The sequence below is a fragment of the Bactrocera dorsalis genome, chromosome 1 (assembly GCF_023373825.1).
Source record: "Bactrocera dorsalis isolate Fly_Bdor chromosome 1, ASM2337382v1, whole genome shotgun sequence".
NCBI classification, from domain to species: domain Eukaryota; kingdom Metazoa; phylum Arthropoda; class Insecta; order Diptera; family Tephritidae; genus Bactrocera; species Bactrocera dorsalis.
The window spans coordinates 32,626,762-32,633,526 of record NC_064303.1 but is presented as its reverse complement, the minus strand read 5'-3'; positions in this window follow the sequence as shown (position 1 = coordinate 32,633,526).

Here is a 6,765-nt window from a genome sequence, read left to right as displayed (position 1 = left end):
GAACTTGAGTGTCATCGGTTAGTTTGTACGGTAGCTATATCGTGTAGTAGTCCGATCTGGATAATTTCTTCGGAGATTACACCGTTGTCTGGAATAATATTGCATGCCAAATTTGTTAAAGATATCTCGTCGATTAAAAAAATTTCCATACAAGGATTATCATATATCCGTTACAGGTTTCCTGAAGGTAGCCCGTCAAATAAAAAAGGTTTCCATACAGGAGACTGATTTCAGTTTGTATGGCAGCTACATACATATGTACATATCTATGTATGTATGTATATCGAATTTTAGTTCTATTTGAAAATGTAGCGTTGCTTTAAATAAAAATTGATGCGAAATTTCGTGAAGATATCTCATCAAATGAAAAAGTTTTTCATACAAGAAGTTCATTCTGATTGTTCAGTTTCCATAGCAGCTGTATGCTATAGTAGCCTGATTTAAACAATTTCTTCAGAGATTATACCGTTGTTTTGAATAACAATTCATGCGGAATTTCGTGAAGATATTTCTTTCAATGAAAAAGTTTTCCATACAAGAACTTCTTTTGATCATTGTATGGCCTGATTTTGTACGGTTCGGACAAATGACCAGCTTCTTGGGGGAAAAAGAACGTGAACAAAATTTCAAATCGATATACCAAAAATTAACAACATATTTTCTATTGTAAAAGCCAACTGTCTTAAATAAAATAATCCACTTAATCATCTTTTTACTTATGTATAAAAAAAAACAGTAATTGCAGCCTATACTGGTTACAAAACAAAGCACAACCCTCAATCTAATACAGATTATTTGCCATTTACGCACTTTGTCCGCGTGAAAAAAAAATAATATAATGCAACAAATTTGTTACATTGCAGGCATACATACATATGTACATAAGTATGTGCTTGCAAACATATACTCCCTATAGCCATGTGCAATATTGAAAGTTTTATTAGCAGACAGAGTCCACTTTGGCGGAGTGCGCACCCATTCATTCAACCCCAACTTGGCTAATTTGTCTGACTTAATGCTATATGTAAGTATATGGCTTAGGAGCATTTTTCGAATTCATAAATATGCATTCGAGATTTTTTTTCTAGAATTTTCATCATTTCCATAGCCCTTTTAATTACGTAAAGGGAAAATTTACACATACAGATATACAAATTTCCGCGTGTCCCAAACGAGAACTTCTCATTTGCATATATCACAGCACACAGTTTTATATACATATATTTCTATATAAACATACATATGTACCTACATACATACATATATTTATGCGTCATTTCTGCTTGGGGGTTGCAACCCCATGCTATTTTTATTGTGTGTATATGACTTTAAAAATCATAAAGCTGCCGCAACTATCCCGTATTGGAATATTGATGACACCACCATCTGCTCACCAACACCGACAACAACACCTTCTCGCTTTTCCAAACGCATTGCGTGAAAGTAAAAACTGCCCATACACACTTGCATACATACATACATACGTAAATCCATGCCAGTTTGCATTTCATTTCTATTTTTATGCTCGTGCTTGCCCTTGTATGTGTGCAAATTGAATGAAAAATCATTCTATTGCGTGCATTTTCCACGTTTACTGCTACTGGGCGTTGTTTTTTTGCAAAACTGTTTTTCTAAGCAGCTCATTTGATTCTCCCTATCGCAACGCAGCAAAGCGTAGCGTGGCTCCTGCTCGGACCGATACGTTTTAGTTCAATTTACTCCTTTCCTTCTGCGTACTAATGGAGTTGCCACGTCGCGTAAGACAGCTTTTAAGCATTGACTGTTATTTAATAAATCATATTTAAGTTTTTCCATAAATAAAATATCTTAAATATTTGTATTAAAAACGTTAAAAATACCCTTCACAGATAGAAATATTTTCCATATAAAACTGAATTATCAAAATAAAGGTTTGCATGGTAGCTATATAATATAGGGACTGAACTCCATCTGGTCTACGCAAATGGTCTACGCGTGTCTCATTGGCCTACCAGACTAACCTAACCTCTGTAACCTATACGGTATATGGTAGTGTTCCGATCTTAAAAATTTGTTTGCATATTCATGCAGATATTGTGTTAAATAAAAAACTGTTTCCGTACTAACACATAAATTTGATCATTCAGTTTAAATTTCAGATGGATAAATTAAAAAAAAAAAATAGTGACTAGTCCGCATACATATGTATGTACATATGTGTATACAGACGGAAATAGCTAATCCTACTATGTATATATAATATGCTAATTAAAGCAAAAAATTTGAATAATGAAATCAAAATAAAAAAAAATAATAAAACAATTTTAAATAAAAAAATTTCAAAAAACTTGTTTTTGATAATAAAAAACGCTTTAAATAATGGATTTATTAATAAAAAATTATAATCTAGATTAAAATATTTTAATTAACAATGGACAAAACAAAATGTATAATTGTTTTTATAAAAAACATAACATGCAATGTTGAAATAGTAATAAACTTAATAATAAAATGATCAAATTAAATTTGTATACCTTGAACAGGGTATATTAAGTTTGTAACACACAGAAGGAAGGGTCGGAGACCCAATAAAGTATATACATATATAAATGATCAGTATGTTGAGCTGAGTCGATTTAGCCATGTCCGTCTGTCTGTCCGTCCGTCCGTCTGTATATATACGAACTAGTCCCTCATTTTTTAAAACATCGTTTTGACATTTTGTAAACGTCATTTTCTCTTCAAGAAGCTGCTCATTTGTCGGAACTGCCTATATCGGACCTTTATAACATATAGCTGTCATACAAACTGAATGATCGGAATCAAGTTTTTGTATGGAAAACTTTCACATTTGACAAGATATATTCACGAAATTTGGTATAGATTATTTTCTAAGGCAGCAATGTAATCTCCGAAAAAATTGTTCAGATCGAGCATATAGCTGCCATACAAACTGAATGATCGGAATCAAGTTTTTGTATGAAATACTTTCACATTTGACAAGATACTTATATTCACGAAATTTGGTATAGATTATTTTCTAAGGCAGCAATGTTATATCAGAAGAAACTGTTCAGATCGAGTTACTATAGCATATAGCTTCCCTACAAACTGAACACATAGTTACTAACAGAAATGCACCTGTGAAGGGTAAAAATTAGTTTTATTTTATAATAATATGTAAGTATGTATGTACATATGTATATTTTTTTAATATCTTTTTATAAATCAGCAAAAAATTAGTATACAATTAAGTTGGCATTGTTATCAGTTAAAAAAATTTATTTCTCTTAGAAAAAAATTAAATTTAATTTGTTTTAATTTTTTTTTTGCTTTAGATATTTTGTACATATCTTTATTTTCAGTATTTGAAATTATTTTTTTATTTGAAAAAAAAACTTTTTTCTTAATATTTTAAATTTCTTTTGAATATTTTTTTTTAATTTTTGTTTAAAATTTTTTAAATATACATATTTTATTTTTAATTTTTTGTTTCATATATTTAAAATTTTTATGTTTAATACTTTTTTAACCTCCTTCTGAATTTATTTGTTGCTTTTCTTAATTAGTAGTCTTTTTATTTTATTTTACGATGACAACAAGTTTATTTTTTTAATTAAAAATAAGGAAACTAAAGATATACAAATATATTTATACACTTTAATCAAATTAAACATGTTAATAAAATATTTGTTGTAATAAAAAAATCTTTGTTTTGAGTTAAAAAATTAGCCTCATAGAAAAAATTTAAATTACAATAAGACATTTAAAAAATATTAATTTTTATTTTTTTATTTCAGATTTTTAGTATATATTTTTATTTTCAATATTTAAGAAAAATGGTTGTAATTTTTTATTTAAATTTTATAAAAGTATTTTTTTGTATTCAAAAGTTGGAATTTTATTTGGTTTTGTTTTAATTAAAAAATTATAATTTTATTAATTCATTAAAAAATTAGATTTTTAATCAAAATGTATAATTTAATTTTTTAAATGAAAAATTTGGAATGTTTTTTTTTATTAAAAATTTTATTTGAAAATTTAGTATTTTAATTTTCTTAATTAAAAATTTAGTTTTTTTTTCTTTTAATTAAAAAATTAAATTTGTTAAAAATTAAAAAAATTTTAAATTAAAAATTAAGATCTATAACTTATTTTTCTGTTAAAAATTCAAATTTCTTTTAAGTCAAAATTAAATTTTATTTTTTGGCTAAAAATTAAAAATTTTCCTGTGTTAATTTTTTTTAAATTAAAAATTAATATTTTATAATTTAATATTATTGTTTTTCATTTTAATGTTCCTCTTTGAATTTTTAAAACACTATTTCCTTCAATTATTCCGCCATGTGGTAACTCTTCTTACACGCACTATTTGTTGTTGCACGATTCTTACGCCACGCTACTGAAGAGCATTGATATTTGCTGCAATTTCTGCCGTTTTATTTCTTGAGTATTTGCGTGCGCTTGTGTACACGCCAGTGAGCATGTGTATGTATGTATATATGCCGTAATTGTGTATGCCTGAGTCTTCCTGTGCGTGCGTTTTTCCAATTGCGTAAATTTCTACTTGAAACCTTTCAATACACAGCTCCTCTCTCTACCTTACGTACGCTCCCTTTGCTAGTGCTTTGCTTTGTGTGTGTGGCTTGTTTTTATCCATATGTTTTCTAACATTTTTCCCAGCCAAGCAATGCCGTACCCAGCACGCACGCATGGAATCAACGCACACACGCGCCATTTCCAATTGGATGCCATTATGCATCGTTGACCTACCACCATGAGCAGCAAAGCAAGGCACATAACAGTAATGGCAATAGCAACAGAGCAACTACAGCTCCAACTCCGTCTAAATAGATGGCAGGCACAAGTCAACCAGACATTCTGGGACGCGTAGGCCGTACGCCATAAACCAAGGCGAGCCGCATACTCGCATATAAGCAAGGCAATTCAAGTGTCCGCCATACCACCTTTATCTAGTCGCTTGGTATGCGCTAGAACGGCAATGCGCGCAACCTTATCGTGATGCTCCTACGAGTAATGTCCTTTTACTTGTTGTTCTTCTACTCGCTGTTGTTGTTGTTATGTATTACTGCAATGCTGTTTGTCCGCCTCCTCGGTGTCAAAGTCGCCATCGCCATCGTCGTTGTAGTCGGCAACGTCTCGCTGATAGTTCGAACTTGCTTACTAGAAGATAAGCAACAAAACTACCATACAACTGAGCATTAGGCACAACCCTTTTGTAGACTACTACATATAGGTACCTCGACATACATACATACACCGTTAGCTCGCTTGCCATTGTCTTCTCGTATGCCCAAGCAGCACTTCAACTGCACTACACTCTGGTTTCGGCTGCAGTTAATTCGATTTTTGCATTTGCGTTCGCCCAGTTTCCTGTCTTCCCCAAAAGACCGTTGCTTCTTCTTTTCTTTTTCGCCATTTCCCCCCCTCAGTGCTGCGTCCGCTCCTCGGCTACTTACCTCTATTGCATAGGTTATAGTAGCAGCTATCTACTTATAGGCAACAACGCACGCCTAAGCTAACCACATTTCCCAACTAAGTAATATTCTCACTTATATAGCGGCAGTCTACCTACTTGCATTATACTTTGTGTAGACGAAATTACACCAACAACTACCGCAACTATCTAAAACTTCCGATGTTTGATTTTTCCTTTTTTTCGGTTGCTTATTTCCAGCTCATATTTGTCCGTAACAAGCAAACGAAAAGTTCAAACATAATGCGTTTAAGCGCCGCTTCGCTATGTGTCTACCCCTGCTGGCGTTCATTGGATATTCGTTCTTCGTTGACTCTTAGTTAGCCGGTAGTTTGACCGGATGTTAGGCGGAAATTTTCGTGTAGCCACAAAGACTTCAATTTGTTAGTGGCTGCTTTACTTATTATTAGTTACTTGTACTTTGCCTGTTTTTGCGGAAGGGAGTCGTGTGAGCGATGTTTTTTTACTGCTTGACATCACTGAAGGGAGGTAATTTGTCTTGCTTGTTCGCGTAATTTTATAGCTGATTTATCACAGATATGTCTGAGTCATATATCTTATTATCAGTTTCAACTGTTGTGGTTGTTGTAACTGCAGAATTCAAAATCCGGGTCCGTTCCGGTTACGTGGAACCGACTGTCGTGGGGACGAGTCAGAGTCGTGGAGCTTTCTTATATATCAAATGTTTTTTGACGACCACCTCTCTTACATTTTTTATCTCTATTTCTTTCTTGGTTTTATTGTCCCTGTTTCTCTCTATCATCCCCTCTAGTGTTGTCTTATCCCCCTTGCTCTATCAATATCCATTTCTCTCTTTCTTTCTCTTCGTCTAAATTTATCACTTTCTATCTCTCTTCCCCTTTATCACCGTTTTTCTCTCTCAATCTCCGTCTTACACTGTCTTTGTATCTGTCTCCCTCTCTTTTTCTCCATTTATCTCTTTCTCCCTATTCCTCATGTTATTTCTTTTTTAATCTCGCTCCTCGGTCTCCAAATGCCTCTTTCTCTCTCACCTTTCTCCCAATATCCCTTTCTCTCTCCTTCTCTCCTACGCATCTATCTTTCACTTGTTCAGGATCAGTTCTCCTCTATTTTTCTTCCTCAATCTTCATCCAGCTCTCTGTTTGTCTCCCTTTCTCTATCTCCTTTTATTTCTCTCTTTCTACTACTATCTCTTTCACTCTATTCCTCTCTTCCTCGCTCTTCCACTCTCTCAATATACCTTTCCCTCTCTTTCTTTCTTTCTATGAATTTATCTCCGTCACTTGCTCAGGATCAGTTTGTGTGGT